This window comes from Aythya ferina, assembly GCF_964211825.1.
Source record: "Aythya ferina genome assembly, chromosome: 4".
In the NCBI taxonomy this organism is placed as follows: Eukaryota; Metazoa; Chordata; class Aves; order Anseriformes; family Anatidae; genus Aythya; species Aythya ferina.
The window spans coordinates 37,082,395-37,100,493 of NC_140300.1; positions in this window are offsets into that span (position 1 = coordinate 37,082,395).

Genomic DNA, 18,099 nt, shown 5'->3' on the forward strand with positions numbered 1-18,099 from the left:
TATGTATGAATATAATAAACATCAGTTCCTAGTTTAATCCATCCAACTCATACTGTGTAAATTATTGTATATGTAAAATCATGTATTATCTCCTTAATTCTCCTGACCTCCTTTGAAAATGAGCTAATATATATATTTTCTGCTTAGTACACACCAGTAATTAAATGCTTGCACACAGTTGCAATTAAAGTAATTTTAATTGGACCTTGATCACTTCGATGGTTGTGTTCTCAACTACCGTTGTCTTCAGCATGATGGAAAAATCATTTGTTTAATAGAGGAATTATTTCAACATTGTTTTCTGCTGGGATAATTAAAACTTCTTTAAAGATCGAGCCACTATAAGAATCTAAGCAAAGATTAGTATTCAATCCGGAGATTTAAAAGTCTTCTTTAGAATCACTTTTCTAAGGGTAGGAGAAAGAAAATGAGACATTACAGAAAGGCCTGTCAGAAGGAAAGAATGTGTGTATGGAGGAGGAAAAGCTAAACTGGTCACGTAGTTTTGCTGGTTATGTGTATTTGGTGCTGATATCTCTACTTGTCATGAGTTGGTTGAGTATGCATATATTAATAACACAATAGTTTAACATGCATTAATATCCTTTACTTGCATATGTCACAGCACCACTAATGAATTTTTGCGTAATTAGACAGCATATGACTGATAAAGACTAAGAACTATTTACAGAGCTGGAGTCCCCTGAACTCAGGGATCTTCATTGCTGGTCAAGAAGAAAGCTTCTAGAGTACAGATGATGGCAGAGTTAACAGTAACCTGTGCCTACCTTCACCATCTTACATTTACCTTTAAAATTCTTCCACTTTATAATGAGTTTGCTTTGTTTTTTATTACTTGAACATTATCTTTTAAAGGCAGCTACTTTGTTGATTCTGCAAGACCTCTGCTGCATCCTTGTTCTTTTTATACTATTGTGTCAGCTATTTCTGTTGTTCTTTCAATGATGTTTATTTTATGATTTGGAAATCCATGTTCCATTTAGGTGAGGTAAAAAAAAGAAAAGGTCAAACTTACTTATCGACTGTAATGGATCCTTTATTTCTATTGGAAAAACAAGGAGTGAGGCAAATACATGAGACACAACTCTGGATACTTCAGAAAAGCTGACTTTGTTCTGTTCAGTGACCTGCATGGAAGAATCCTATGGGACTGGAGAGAAGAGGGGTCCAGGACAGCTGGTTGGTTTTCAAGCTCAAGAACGGTCCAGCCTGGTGAGCAGGAAATCAAGTAAAGGTGGTAGGAGGCCTGTATGGATGGGTGAAGAAGGAACTCCAGACAAAGCTCAAACATGGAAACTCAAACTTCTTGCTTATACAAGGGCAGAGCCAGGTGACAGGGGGATAGTATATAGACACTGAGCATGCAGGAATGGAGTTAGGAAATCTAGAGCCCATCTGGAGCTGAACTCAGTGAGGGATGTGAAGCTTCTAAAGGCACATTAGCAGCAAAAGGAAGACTGTGGAGAAATCATCCCACTGTTAAATGAGTTAGCCTTGCAAAAAAGGGCATAGAGAAAGCCAGGGTACTCTAATGCTTTCTTCACCTTGATCTTTGTTGGTAAGATTTGACTTCGGAAATCCCAGGAGCCTGAGACCAGTGGTTAAGTTGGGAGCAAGGAAGACTATAACCTGAACAGAAGAGGATCATGTTAGGGAACATTTAAATAAACAGGACTTACACAAAGTCCATGGGACCTAATGAGATGCATCCATGAGTGCAGAGGGAGCTGCCAATATCATCATGATGTGACACTCAATAATCTTCCAAAGGTCCTGATGATGGGAGGTTTCTGAGGGCTGGAAGGAAATCAAATGTCATCCTTGTTGCCAAGAAGTGCAAGGAGAAGGATCTAAGGAGCTATCCTGCTCATCCTCATCTTGATCCCTGGAGAGGTGATGGAGAAAATACTTCTGGAAATCATTTCTGAATACATAAAGGACAAGAACGTGATTGTGAATAGTCAGCTTGGATTTAATAATGGGAAATCATGCCTGACAGGCCTGAACAATAAGCTTGGTGAATGAGGGGAGAGTACCAGATATCAATTATGAGTTTAATAAGGCTTTTCACAGTCTCCTATAGCAGTTTCACAGACAAACTTATGAAGTATGGACTGCTTAAGCGGGCAGTGCAATGGACTGAAAACTGGCTGAACTGCTTTGTTCAAATGGTTGTGAACAGCATAAAGTCCAGCTGGAGGCCAGTCACTAATGGTGTCCACCAGGGCAATATTGTGGCAGATACTGTTTAACAACATCATTAATGACCTAGATAATGGGACAGAGTGCACCGTCAACAACTTTGCAAATTATGTAAAACTGCGAAGAGTGGTTGATATACCAGATGGTTGTGCTACTATCTGGAGGAACCTTGACTAGCTGGAGAGATGTACAAATGGGAACGTCATTAAATTCAACAGAAGGTAGTGCAAAGTCTTTCATCTGGGGACTCAGCAACTGTGACAGTACACCTTGGTGGCTGACTGGCTGAAAAGTAGCTCTTCATATGTTTCATAACAGAAAGGTCCTGGTGGATAAAATGTTGAAAGTGAGCCAGCAGTGCACCTCTGCAGCAAAGCAAGCTGACAGCCTTCTGGTCTGCATTAGGAAGAGTATTGTTAGCAGGTCGCGGGAAATGATTACCATCTCCTGTTCAGCATTGGTGACCTTCCCAGTGTAAGAGACATGGGCATACCAGAAAAAGTCCAGTGAGATGGGTCACAATGGTGAAGAAGGGATTGGAGTGCCGGACATGTGAAGAGACTGAAAATGCTGGGTTTGTTTTGCCTGGAGAAGAGAAGACTCTGGAGGAACCTTATTGACATGTATCTCCAAATCTGAGAGGAGAGTGGTATCCAGTGAAAGAGCAAGGGACACAAACAGAAATACAAGAAATTTGGCTTGAATGTAACAAAAAGCTCAGGAATTTTTTGTTTGTTTGTTTGTTTTTCCCTCCTCTTGGTGTCATAGTTTTGGCTGGTAAAAAGCTAATTTTCTTCACAGAGGCTCACCCAGTGCTGTGGTTTGGATTGTTGGTGAGACTAGTGGTTATAGCACAGGGATGTTTTAGCTGTTGCGGGGCAGTGCTCACCCAGAGCCAAGCCTTAGCAGCTCCTCGTGCTGCCCTGCCAGTGAGGAGGCTGGGGGTGTCCCAGTTGCTGGGAGGGGACACAGCCAGGACAGCTGACCCACGCTGGCTAGGGGATGTCCCATGCCACATGGCGCCGTGCTCAGCAGTGCTGGGGCAATGGAGGAGGAAGGGGGGACACTGGGAGTGATGGCGTTTGTCTTCCCAAGAAATGTTACGTGTGAATTAGCCCTGCTTTCCTGGAAGTGGCTGAACACTTCACTTGCCTGATGAATGAATGCCTTGGTTTGCTTTGCTCGAGCGTGTTGCTTTACCTGGTCAACTGTCTTAATCTCAACCCACGAGTTCTCACACTTTTAGCTTTCTGATTCTCCCCCCCATCCCAGCTGAGGACAGTGAGTGAGTGTTTGTGTGGAGCTGAGCTCCCTGACTGGGCTAAATCACAACAGCTGGTCAAACACAGACAGGCTGCCCAGAGAGATTGTGGAGTCTCCATCTTTCAGGATTCGAAACCTGAAAGGGCAGGCCTTGAGCAATTTGCTCAAGTTGACCCTGGTTTGAGCAGGAAGGTTGGACTAGGCAATCTCCAAATGTTCCCTCCAGTTTCCACCAGTCTGTGATTCTGCATCATCCTTGCTTAGCACTACTTCAGTTTATTGCTGCTGATATTTCAGTGCCCATGGTATAATAGAAAATCTTAGTGAAAGCACTGGTATTTTATTTCACAAATGTATTTCTTTGCATGTCTGGTTTACTGTATATGAGTACTGTATATGCCAATGCATATTTGGATGGTTGTCCCAGTAGACTTTAATGAAGGTGACAGCTTATTTTGTTTTCACATTTCTCTTATATGTGATTGTTTTCTGGATATTATGTAGAATTTTCAGAATCTGAATATTACGTGACTTTTTGGTCTGAAGTGATCTTGTACGGAACATTTACAATATGTCATCTTGTAGCCATCAAGAATATAATAGAAAACTTTTTAAAGGTGGTAGCAGGAATGCTGTAAGTATTAATGGGAGTTTAATACAGTTGTTAAGGGGAGGAAAAATCTTTTCTCAAGAGGAGTGAGTATGTTACAAATATATTAATTTCTTAACAGCTGTATAAAAAGAAGTACAGGCAGCATATACACGTCACATTTCAAATATATCATTAATATACTAATAAGTATAAATAAACATAAGTTAGAATCAATTTTATTTTTTTATTTTTTTTTAAAAGAGAATATCGATTCCCATAGCAAACTTAACTGTCCCCAATTTTATAGCACTACTACCTGTGCTATAATAACATGTGATTTGATACCATGGAAAAACAAAAGACTATTTCAAAAGACTTTTGGCATCTTGCACAGATTTCAGAGGAATTTTGTACTATTATTTTTCCTTTTCTAGCAGTGGGAAAATGTAGTGTATTTTTGTCTGTTTTACTTTAAAAAAAAAAAAAAAATTAAAACTTTGACAAATTTATAGAAATATAGAAAGCATAGTGTAATATAAGACAGGAAGAGTTCTCCATCCCACTCTGAAGAAGTATTAAGCATAATCTAAATTCTAATTGAAATCCTACCCCTACCACATGTGCGTTCAGTCTGTTCTTCACACCTTCATATTACGATGGTTTTCTATAATGCCTAGCTCTGTTATGAGAAAGTCTGTCGAATGTCATACTAAAGGATTTTCTAATTATACATAGATTTATTTTTTTTATTTTCTTCCATGTGCCATAGAAAACAAATTGTGATTTTTATAATAGACTTTTAATGGTAGAAGATTGTTGCAGATCTTTTGTTGATGGTGTGTTTTTCAAGACTGAACAAACAAAATTATTTCAGTCTTTCCTCATGTCACTAGAAAATGTACAGCTTTTATCAGTTTTGATGTATTTCTGAAGAATTTTACAGTTAATTTATTTTCTGAAATGCAGTACCCACTTGAGCACAATTGTCTAGGTAGGATTTGAAATTCCTGAGTGGACAAATAGATTACCTGTGATATACTTGTTAACACATGCTATTATAACACCTCATTTCCTGTGGAAGCAGTTTATCACTCGCTCATAATCCATTTATTTTTCATCTGTAAAACACGGACTATTCTGTTTTTCCTAATTATGTATTTGTGTATTTGACGTTTTTCTCAACTTACTAGTTTTTCTTTTGGGCTATGATCAAGTCAAATGGAAAGCTCAAAGAGAAAAATCAACAAATTGTAGTTGAAAACAGCACGAGTACATTATAAGTGCATAATTAATGTTCTTTAAAAGTACTCAAGTAACTGAAAAAATTGAACTTTTTTTTTCACGTAAAATTAGGATAAATTAATGTAAACTTAGTGATTTTTCCCTAAAAATCACTTTTCACAATGGAAAGAACAGCATTTTTTTTTTTTAATCCTGACAAATGCTGAATGTTTAGTGTAATAATTGCAACCATACATATGTAGTATTTTAAACTGAACATTGAGGAAAATAATTATTAATGTCATGTCTAAATTTGAGGCTTATAGAAATTATTTTACAATAGATTAAATAATTAAAACAAAACAAAACAAACAAACAACAACAACAAAAAAACACAAAAAACATTGAAACCTGAGAGTTGATCATTGATGACTAAATTATGTTGTGTTCCTCAGGCTTGCTTCGAGTTGCTAGGTATGGAGGAACAAATGTTAGCTGGGGAAGTACCATTGGTACAAGATCTTTCTGGTCTTGTTTTCCAGCAGAAGTCATGTCAGTCAAGCAGGACTAGAGGATTTACTACAGATATTAATACATGATAAGTTTAAATTCATTGGAGAGGTTTCATTTCTCAATGGGTGTACACTCACTTAATAGCTTTGCTTTCAGCAAAGCACCTATAGTTAAGAGAGCCTGATAATGTACTTTGTAAAAACTATCTTGGCAGATTTAGGCAAGGATGGAATATTTGAGAAACTACCTTTTAGGCAATTTTAAGATCTTTTGGTCACCCTGGTTATTTCTGTTCTCTACCCCCTCCCTGCTCCCCCCCCTCCCCCCGTTAGAGACGCTGGGAGTACAGAGGGGGGCACCTAGTGTGCATGGGGAATGTGGGGTTTTGTACTTGAATGGCTTTTTTAGCTTCTCAGTTCTTCTTGTGCGTGGCATGAGTTAAATTCAAACAAGAATACTTCTGTGTGCCCAGGTTTCCTGTGAAACATAGTTTCAATAACATAATGTTTTACTGATATATTTTAGATTGTTTTAACTATAAATATTTTAAAAATGAAATGTTGTTATAATAAGTTTATTATGAAATCACAGCAGTAAGTTGGGTAAACTTTAAACACTGATGGGAATATTATCTAATTTGGTCTGTCAGGAATGAGTAGAACTTTTATTGCATTCACAATTGCATGAACACAAGTACATTCTTTTGTGTTATGCATTATATATATTGTGTTATATATATCTATTATATATTATATGTTCTTGTTATCAGATCTCAATACATTTAATTTCATATTATAATTCCATTTGAGTAGAGAGTCGGACTATGTTGAGAACTCACAGTATGGTGACCTGGGTGGACTTTCATAGTTTGTTTCCAGGTAAAAGAGCATTCGAGCTACCACCCAGTGTGATTAGTGGGGAGAAGTGGTCACAGTATCGAAGTTGGATGCTTCTATTAGACAGCCTTGATGGCTTATTCTCTTTTCTATAAAGTAAAATTCAGAGATATGCACATTATTCCCTACAGAGTTAATGTTATATCTAGTAAACAGAGTTATTGCTGGAAGAAAGTAGAAAACTAATTCATCCAAATTCTGCAACCGGAGCTACACCTCTTTATAGAGGTGTAAAAAGGTTCCCACCTATCTCTGTTATTGTATTCCTGTTATACATGATCAAATATAAATAATTTCAATGACTGTTAAAAATGCCATGACACAAATGGGGGGGGATCTCAGAGGACTTGGAAGGCCATGTGTAAATAGTTTTTTTGACATTGTTTTGCAGTCCTTGAGCATCTACAGAAGTTCCAAAAACAGGAGAGAAAGAGTTTAAGAAGTATTCTGATTTAAGCTGGCAGGCAGCTCAGCACCACACAACTGCTCACTCACTCACCCTGTGTGGGATGAGGGGGAGAATCAGAAAGGTAAAAGTGTGAGAACTCATAGTTTGAGATTAGGACAGTTTACTAGATAAAGCAAAAGCCATGTGCACAAGCAAAGCAAACCAAGGAATTAATTCACTACTTCTCTTCGGCAGGCAAGTGTTCAGCCACTTCCAGGAAAGCAGGGCTCATCACGCATAATGGTTTCTTGGGAAGACAAACACCATCACTCCAATACCACATGGTGTAGGACAACTCTTTGGTCAGTCTGGGCTAGCTGTCCTGGCTGTGTCCCTGTAGTGGGTTTACGTGGCAAGGTTTTGGTAGCAGGGGGCCATAGGGGTGGTTTCTGTGAGAAAGATCTAGAAGCTGCCCCATGTTTGGGAAGGGCCCCATTGTTTTCCAGAGCTGAGCCAATAAGCGATGTTGTTTTGCGCCTCTGTGAGAGCATATTTAAGACAGGGAAAAAAACGCTGCGCCACACAGCAGCAGGGAGAGTCAAGAGAGTGAGAAAACAGCCTTGCAGGTGCCAAGGTCAGTGTAGAAGGAGGGGGAGAGGTGCTCCAGGCGCTGGAGCAGACGTCCCCTGCGGCCTGTGGTGAGGACCATGGTGAAGCAGGATGTCCCCCTGCAGCCCATGGAGTACCATGGTGGAGCAGGGTTCCACGCTGCAGCCCGTGGAGGAGACCACGGTGGAGCAGGTGGCCCTGCACCGACGGAGGCTGCCGCCTGTGGAAGACCCCTGCCGGAGCAGATTCCAGGCCAGACCTGTAGCCCGTGGAGAGCAGCCCACGCAGGAGCAGGTGACCTGGCAGGAGCTGCTGCCCGTAGGGGAGCCAGGTTGGAGCAGTTTGCTCCTGAGGGATGGACCCTGTGGTACGGACCCATATCTGGAGCAGTTCTGGAAGAGCTGCTGCCTGTGGGAAGCCCACGCTGGATCAGTTCATCAAGGACTGCATCCTGTGGGTGGGACCCCACAGCACAGGGGACGAGAGTGACCGAGAAGGAGCGGCAGAGAAGTGCTTTAGACTGACCATAACCCCCATTCCCCCGTTCCCCTGTGCCGCTCGGGGGGAGGAGGTGGAAGAGGGTGGATGGGGGGGAAGGTGCTTTTGTTTTTTTTTTCCTTTGTTTTCTCACTTCTCTCGCTTGTTAGTAATAGGCAATAAATCTTACTATCTCCTTATGCCGAGTCTGTTTTGCCCGTTACAATAATTACTGAGTGATTTTCTCATCCTTGTCTCAACCCTTGAGCCCTTTTCACATATTTTCTCCCCATTCCTCTTTGAGGAGGGGGAGTGAGAGAGCGGCTGTGGTGGAGCTCGGCTGCCCACTCGAGCGGAACCACGACAGTCCCCTCCCAGCTCCTGGGGCATCCCCAGTCTCCTGGGGCAGTACAAGAAGTAGAAAAGTCCTTGGCTCTGTGTAAGTGCTGCTCTGCAACAACTAAAACATCCCTGTGTTATCACCACTATTTTCATCAAAAATCCCAAAGACAGCATTGTGCAAGCCTCTACAAAGAAAATTAACTTTATTCCAGCCACAGCCATGACAAAAAGTAATTAAAAAAAAATTATGAAGGAATTTAGACCTGTGAAAAGATCTGTCCTCTGGAGTAGACTTAGGTAAACTGGTATGTAATAATCTATTTTCTACTTGAAATGTTATTTCATATTCCCACCTATTCAGCTCTTTATTATCTACTTCCTTTTATTTATTTGGAGCGCTAACACATCTTAAAAAAAAAAAAAAAAAAAAAAAAAAAAAAGTTTGAAATGATAATGGTGCTTCCACTTCTTATAAGAGTTAGGAAAAGTATATCAAAACTAATAAAACATCATTTGATATCAAAAAAGGGAAGCCTAGCTTTGAACTCAATTGCCAACCACTAGTGCAATTACTGTCAGATCAATTTATAAACACAAATGAAGGTAAAAGCACAGTAAGATAACGCATGTCTCTAAAACTGCCAGTTATTTTCAAATTCATTGTTAAATCTAATATGATGTATAATTTGAAATTTTCAATAGGGGAAGGCCAATTATGTCAGGATTTCTGAGAACTGAGTGTTTTTTAACAAGTACTAAGTGAATGCAATGATGTTGATGGTTGTTATCACAGAAGGAGAATGACTGTGAGATGTGACTTTTTGTGTCTGTTCCCTCTTTTTCAGTCAAAATGTTTGATCAGTCCACTGACTAAATGTGCTTGTTGCTTTGTGTATGTGTTGCATAATAGCTATTAAATACAACTAGAATGAGTTAAGATCAACCTTTCTTTTAGACATAATAAGGATATTTGTTTGAGGACCTCTTTTGTTTTTTGAGTAAGTCAGTAAGTATTGAAATGACAACATTTACATATGTCAGCAAAGGGTAGGTTTACAATAATTTACATGATCAGCAAATAAGATCCCTCAAAATGCAAAAGAAGACGTATCTCATATTAGAATGTGAAGCTTTAATTTAAGGAGGGGAATTACTTAAATGGGAAGAAACAAGATATATGGCAATATTTACTTTTTGGATTGTATGAAAGCTATGAAAGTGAAAGAAATATATTACTGGCATTATTGGCATTTACATCAAAGTGGGTGGTAAACAAAAATTATTAAAGATCAGTATTTTTATTTTTTTTCCCCTTCAAGATTATTTTTATTTAACATGTTCCCAGAAGCTAGGAAATTTCCGTGTTTTCAGAACTGAGTGGAAGACAACTGTTTCTTTCTTTCCGGTTTTCTTTTTTTTTTTTTTTTTTTTTCTTCCTTCTTGGAGAAATTGCTAGAAGAAAGTTCCTTGACATTGTTTCAGTTCCTCTCTAGGGATAGTTGCTAACATGGATGGTTTCTCAGCAGAATTCCATATTAGCTTTCACAACTAAGCTTCATCACTCAGTTGGGTATTTAGAGATCTCAACCAACCACAGAAGGAAGTGCTGCTAAACAACTTACTGGATTCCCTGCCTTGGAAAAAAGCCAATAGATACATTGGGGAAAGCACAATATCAATTTGCAGTGAGCAGAGTATGAAGGAGCATGGTCCTTGGAGGGGGCCAAAGACTATTATCAATTGTTTGGAGCTCAGAAGTAGCAAGAGATCAATTGATTGAGGGAAGGTGGATGAATGCCAGATGATCAATAGAAGTGGGAGTGATCATATTTGGTCATTGTTTTTGGTTAGGAAAACATCAAACAACGTGGTTACCAAGAGACAGAAGCTGACTTGTACAGAAGCATGAGAGAAATGGGAAACACAATGAGTAAAATGCCTCCACTTTGACAGGCTTCAGATGATGTTAATTTTTGCATCTAGGCAAAAATATTGTATCTAACATTAAGAGTGAATGAAAGAATGAAAGATATATATGTGAAAAATATCTGCATTTGGTTTTTTATGTCAGCAATTGACCATACTGGAAGAACACTATAATGTGTGTAATATAAGGTGTTATCAAACACCATTCTGTGACATCGACAGAGAAGTATGCTGGTGGATTGGAAAACTGCAGCAGCAATAAAGATAGACTGATGTCACAGAAAACCTCCATCACTCGATACTTGACTCAGGGAAAAAAAAAAAAAAAAAGGCATGTTATTGTTGTGTGGGTAAAGGACAAGCAGTAACACTTAGAAAGGTGGAGATAATGTGTTGGAATGGTTGAGATGAGATGAATTAGAAATGTTAGTAAGATGATTGGAGGTTTGGACTATTTTGACATGAATAATTTAGTTAAGATACTTGTAAAATCACAGTTTTACTGAACATGAAGTGAATGTGCAAGTAGTATAAGTGACTGAGTATTTCATCAATGTAATAGTACATCTCGAATGAATGGTAGACTGTAGGTAGGAGGCTATGTACCTTTGGTGTCTGAAGTTCTAAAGGGGGAGGTTTTGAGACAGGTTTTCCAGAGTCTATACTTTTAGTTTTTACCATGAAAAGGAAGATAAATTACTAAGGATATATTTGCTCAGTAAAAATGCTTCCTTTTTTTTTTTTTTTTTTTTTTTTAGATTTTTTTTTTCCAGATGCTACTTAAATAAGCCTTCTATCCCCAACTTTTCTAAAGATGTTGGTGCAATTGGTCAGTCAGAAGTTACTGTTGTCAAATCTACCATTTTTAGTAAGTAGCTAAGCTGCTTTTGAAAGACTGTAAAAAATGAAATACATAAGTGTGTGCAAAAGATAGGTACCAGATCTAACAAAAATCTGTTATGGGTAACCAGGTATCAACTATCTACAGATAGTTGTGATGCACAGTAAAATGAGCACATTTGATGCTGAACCTGAGTAATCTGAAATATGCGTAGCTTTCCTGAATAGATGCTTCTGTGCACTTGAACTGAGGATATTAGCCTCCATTTTTCTTTGTGTTTTGTTTGTTTGTTTGTTTGTTTTGTGCATCTTTTTTAATATATTGATTATTTAATTTTAAAATGTTTATTGTATTTGTAGGAAACTGATCAGATTTACATTTTAGACAATCAGGAAAGAATCAAGAGTAGCAGAAGACAGAAGAATAATTAGTGAAGAAACTACTAGGCTTTGACAGAAACTGCGTAATACATAAGCATGATATATAATCTGCATAAATATGGCACTAAGTATTGGCTTCTGACCAACTTTCTAGATTCAGCTAAATATGTCACGGTAGGCAATTTCACATCAACAGAATATAAAAACAAACTGGCAGCATCCTTAATCCAAAGAACAGGAATGAGACAAAAGAGGCAATAATGTCCCTCAGCTCTGGTAAGTGATAATTGGTGAATATAGTTATAGAATAAGTGAAAAATATAGGAGTTTTCTTTACAGCAGCTGTGATGATTTAGGATTGATGATCTTCTTCACCTTTAGTTGAAGAGTATATATTTCAAATGCTAATAACTCTATGTAAATAGACTCTTGCATATTATGAGAGTTGATGACATTGTATGCCATGCTGCAGAGCACTCAGGGCTGGTTTGGTGTGTGCACATTCTCCTTTGAATGCAGAGGCCAGTGTTAGGCAGTACATGTGAACCCACTTCCTAGTTTGAGTGGCTGAAGAGTTTCTCTTCCTGCTTGTGGTGTTAGTTCCTTAACTTCCAGCACAGTGTTACCTAGTGGCCACCAGGTAGAATCACGCAAAGGTGGGTTCTTGGTGTGAGGGTGTCGTGGTTTAGCCCGGCTGGCAGCTAAACACCACACAACCGTTCGCTCACCCTCCCCCCTCCCTCTCTGGGATGGGGGAGAGAAATGGAAAATGAAGCCCGTGAGTTGACATAAAGACAGTTTAATAAGACAGGAAAATAATAATAATAACAATAACAATAATAATAATAGTACAATGATGATAATAGTACTACTAATAATAATGTGTACAAACAAGTGATGCACAATGCAATTGCTCACCACCTGCTGACCAATGCCCAGCCTAACCCCGAGCAATCCGGCCCCCTCCCCCGGCTAGCCACACCTATATATTGTTTAGCATGATGTCAGATGGTATGGAATACCCCTTTGGCTAGTTTGGGTCACCTGTCCTGGGTCTGTCCCCTCCCAGCTCTTACTGCACCCCCAGCCTGCCCGTTGGCAGGACAGAGCAAGAAGCTGAGACGTCCTTGGCTTAGTATATAAGCACTGTTGTGCAACAATTAAAACATCGGGGTGTTATCAGCACTGTTCTTATCCTAAGCCAAAACATAGCATTCTACCAGCTACTAGGAAGAAAATTAACTCTGTTCTAACTGAAACGAGGACAGAGGGAACGCTGTGCTAGTATTTTAAGTGTGAATACTTCTGTTGATCTTAAACTGGAGGGAGCTGGGCTGAGACAAGTCACAAGTTACACTGACAGGATTACAGTGAAGTAATGCTAATGGATGACTCTGCACTTTGTGAAGCCTAAAGAAGTACCTGATCCAGGAAATTTCCTTTGAAACCTGTAGAGCTTCAGTGATCCACTTAATGATCTCTATGGGAGATCCTCCTCCTCCTCTGCATATCATTTTCTATTAAGCTTCTCTTCACTTAAAAACTGAGAATACCATTAACAAAATGCAAACACAGGTTATGCATATCCAATATAGCATTTCCTATCAGCTGCATCACAGAGGTGTTCAGAAGCTGATAGTACAAAATTTATGGCAAAAGCCATCTTTTTGCTTCCTCCCACTTTGCCTCCAGCTGTGTCAGAGCTAATATGAGTGAAACACCTAATTATCTATTAGCCAAGGTTATAAAATAAAATTAGTCACAGCCCTCTATGAAAAATGGCTAACAACTTTCTGCTCATTAAAAATCAAAGCATATACTTACCCATATTTGATACAAAATGACTGCAATAAAATCTGTGTGAATGAATTTATGAATGTTATTCTGAAAAAAAAAAAAAAAAACACCAAAAAAAAAAAACCACACAATCAATTAAAAGAGAAGCACCTCAAATGAAATGGCCTCTTACTTTTTAAACTGTATTTCCTAAATATTATGAGCTTATGAATGCTTAAGAAAAGACCCCACAGTCTTTCTAACTTTAACTTTCTAAATACATGGGTAAAGGAATACCTCCTTTCTTACTATCCATCAAAGCATTCATTAAAACACATCTTGATCTTCAGATATATAATAAAATACCACTTTGAAAAGATTACTTTCAGATTTTCATATTACTATTTGTGATGTTGCAGCATCAACGTCAATAAACTTTAAAGTAGAAGGTGAATCTCCAGCTTCAGAAAGGGATTTTACGAATTAATGGACAACAGATACTAAGGGGGAACAGGTGGAAACAAATCTTTTAACATCCCTGATACAACACCTGTGGACACTGGGGAAGTATGAGGGAAATGTGCCACAGAAGGTGGCTGAGATGGTGCAGTATTCCTAAACAGATTCTTCTGTTGCCGCTATCAGACCTGTGGGTTTGATGAACAAGTGGCCTTAGTTGGACATTATTTATTTATTTATTTTTAATGCTTTGCTCTTCAAACTTTTTAAAATATGAGGATTAAAATGTGTATCAGTTTACTGCTGTGGCTCTCATTGTGTGTAATGAAACCTTCATAACTAACAGGTTACAGTAAAAAGAGAAAAAAAAAAAAAGGATATAAAGGCATAATGGTCATGGATATATATTCTTCACGTATATAAGCAACTGTTTGTTTCTTGTGTTGTGAAATCTCTATTATCCTACAGAACATCACAATGAAAACAAGTTTTGCAATCCTAGATATGTTGCTTAATTCAGTGCTGCAGGGTTTCTTAAAATGCCTTAGCTTCACATGGTACTTGGTAGCATCATTTAGTGAGAGGTGTTTTCAGGGTCACTTATCACTGCAAGCCTCGTTTCAGTCGAGCAGAGAAAGAACCCACTGAATGAGTGACAGGAGCATTACCTTGCAAACTTAGAAGGATTTGTTTGGTATAAACTTGACTAACCAACAGCTGACAAACTCTGATGTGTACAACCTGTTCACTGAACCCAAATTATGTCTGGTTTGTTTAACATACTTCCAGTTTCTGCTTTGAAGTAACAATAACCTGTTTTGTAGGATAGTTCAAAATACACTAAGATTGCTTGATCAAAAAAAAAAAAAAGTTGCAATGCTCATGTAACTTTCTCCAAATTACGTTTTTAGTTTCTAATTCTTCTGAAAAAAATTACTGTGAAAATCTGCCAAGATTCCCATACCTGTGTGACAACACAGATGTCTGCATGCCATTTAACAGCTTTGGGGAGGGATAATGTTGTGGGTAAATGTTGGAACTGACATCCTGAGCACTAGTGAAAAAGCTTGGCCTTCATCATTAGATAAATTGAATCATTGAATAAATAATGATAAAAAAAGACTTCCTACCCGATTTAGGAAAGCTGAACTTGTAGGCTTTGGGGACAGGAAAATTTTTATTTCTTCTTTTATGTTCCTATTTTGCAGTGTTATTTTTCTTTTTTTTTTTTTCTTTTTTTTTTTTTTTTTTTTCCCTTTTTTGATATAAAATCTCTGGTATACTGGCATTAATTTAGTGTATTACATTGTCTTTCTCAAGGATTTTTATCTCATATAAGCAGCATTAGTTTCCTATTGAAATATTATGCTTTTGCCAATGTATTAGTACAGCACAGCAGCAAGTAAAATTACATTATTGCTGATTGCATTCAAAAAGACAGCACATTCGTTTCACCTCTCTTAGCACATGTGCAAAGTTCCTATGTACCAGGTGGTTGTAATTAGTCTGGAATGCAGTTTGGCTGGCAAATTCCTTCCTGTTCATTGGATAATTTCACTGCTACAGTCCCCAGACTGCAATGGGTAATGGGGGGAAGTATTTTAACTATAGGTATTCTGGTATAAATCTTAGAAACTTCCCATAACTACTGCTAATGTGAGCTGATACTCTGAAAATGAAAATCATCTGGCTTTTGGGATCCCTGGCACTCAGGTCATAGGGCTTAACTTCATTTTTAAAAAGCAACATCTCTTTGGATGCTGCACAAATTGTGAAGTATTTTGTTGTTTTTAGCTGACCTGTATGATGAAGAGGAACGTGCAAAGAAGGCTGACATCACTAACTTGTAAGTGGGCATGACATACCCCAGACTTCTGTTGTCCTTATTCTTGAGGCATGTTCCATGGTGATACATATAGATGGATGACCTAAAAAACAAAGACATTTAATGTCAGCTGAAATAGTAACAGAAGTAATCTTGAAAACTCATGTGGAGGCAGCTGCCTATGCACTATCATGTAGAAAGGATGTATTGCCCATACACAGAGAGGTGTACATGTTTCTGTCACATTGTTTTTCCTCAAACATAAATACTTCAGAAGCTTTCCTACTTTCCTAAGTCTATTGACCATGCTGATGACCTGATTATAAAATCTTAGAAACAGCAGTGCATTGTATCAGAAACACTGATAGCCAGTGTTTCTGAAAACTGAAATTGATGTTCTACTTAAAATAATCAGTTCTCTTTATTATTCATATAGCTAATGTTGTTAAGTAAGTATACAATTGTAAGTATGCAATTTGAACATGCATTCAAAACCTGTATTTTCAAGTAAAAAGTAAATTATTGATTTTTAAGCCGTTCAGTGACATGATTGTGAAGTTCAGCCTAGTTATGCATTAGGTGGCTACATATATGATGCAAAAAGCATAAAAAAGTAACATTAATTGAATCAGTAAACCATGGAAATGGAATAATATTCCTCCCTTATCCCCCTCCACCCCCCCCCCCCCCCCCCCCGAAGTTGTTTTTGGGGATTGATTTATTTCTTCATTCCTAGACAATATATTTAGAACAAGGATATTTAAAACCACACCAGTATAATGGCCATTCTGAAAGTTTTCTATCACGTGTCAGCAGAACTTGGTAAAAGTCCTCAATTTTTAATTAGACAATGCTGTACTATCACAGTCTTGAAACTTTCAATTTTTGAGTGCACTGCTTTTGCTAAAGCTGCCCTTCCTTGCATGTCCCTGGAAACCTGGCTTTTTGCCTTGATACCAAGTTAACTCATGTTCTTTGTCTTGACAGTTGTAGAAATAACTACATAAAGTGCAGGGGAAAGGAGACTGGGTCTTAGTATTCGTGAGCACCTTTCAGTGCAGATAAATTTCAGTGGCTGTAAATGATTGAGTAATTTAAATGATTGATTCAAATACCTTGACTACCTCCCTGCACATGCAAAAAGTAAAATAAAATTTTAGATGGCTTTATTTTATCTTCATTTCACACATGCACAGAAAATCTGAAGTACTCAAGGTGTGCACATGGAGTGAAATTCATCTGTGTTTTCCCATGTATTTTGCTCGTCTTTCTCCTGCTTTTGTATAGTCATGCATGCAGGTTATTTTTATTGTGGATGCTATACAATAATTTTTCCTTATTGCTGAAAAAGTGGAGAGTCCTTGGTGGTGGGGGGGGGAGGAGGGTTGGAATAGCAGTCCTGGAATTTTGTTTTGTAAACTGAAATGTACTTTCAAAAAAAGATATCCTGGGTTACCTCAGTAATAATTGCCAGTGGTGTTTTATATTGGTGATATTTAACTGGATAAAAATCTCAACCAAAAACCTTAGGGAAAATTATTCTTTTTCTTACTTTTCTCCTAACTGGACAATTTTATGTGAACTAATATTTGTCATCTGATAAGGCTTTCAAGGGAGCCAATTACATATTTCTTCCCATCAGTATTGCAGTACTATAGGCTTTTTCTGAGACCTTTTGTAGCTTACTTGTAAATATTGACGGAGGCATTGCTCGTTGGGAGATAGCATTTTTAGTATAACTATGGTTATGCCAGTTACTTCTGCTGATAGAGTCTGTCAGAAGAAGAAACTTTAAATAAAGCTTCAAGTAAGTATACTCTAAATAAGACTAGTATTGTGAGAAGTTCATCTGACAGAGTAACTGTGATGCAAGACATCTCTACGGGGTTATCGCTCTGACAAATTAGATGCAGGAAACCGTTTCTTTAAGAGATATACTAATTATGAAATCAACTAAATTGTTCGGTTCACGACTTATAGCAGTTAGAAGGCCAAGTTTTATGCAGGTCTGGCGACATACACTGTATAGTATATGTGTATGTACAGTATGTATGTTTACATGAGGTTTAGGGTTTACTAAAAATAGAACATCTGCTGTTTTGTGCAGGATTTTTATTGTATGCCTGCAGCATGGATTTCTGAGCACCTTTCTTCGATACAGTGAATGACAACATGATCAACATGTTTTGTATGCAGTTTTCCAGTCCATCCTTCCTTTCTTCCTCTCTCCTCAGCACAGGTAAAATATAAAATAACCAGGCACTAACTAGATGTGCTATGTAATAGCATACGCAGGTTATGTTTTGTCAGACATGGACAGTGATATAAAAAAGTTTACTGTTGTTATTTTAAATTGTATTTCATAAAT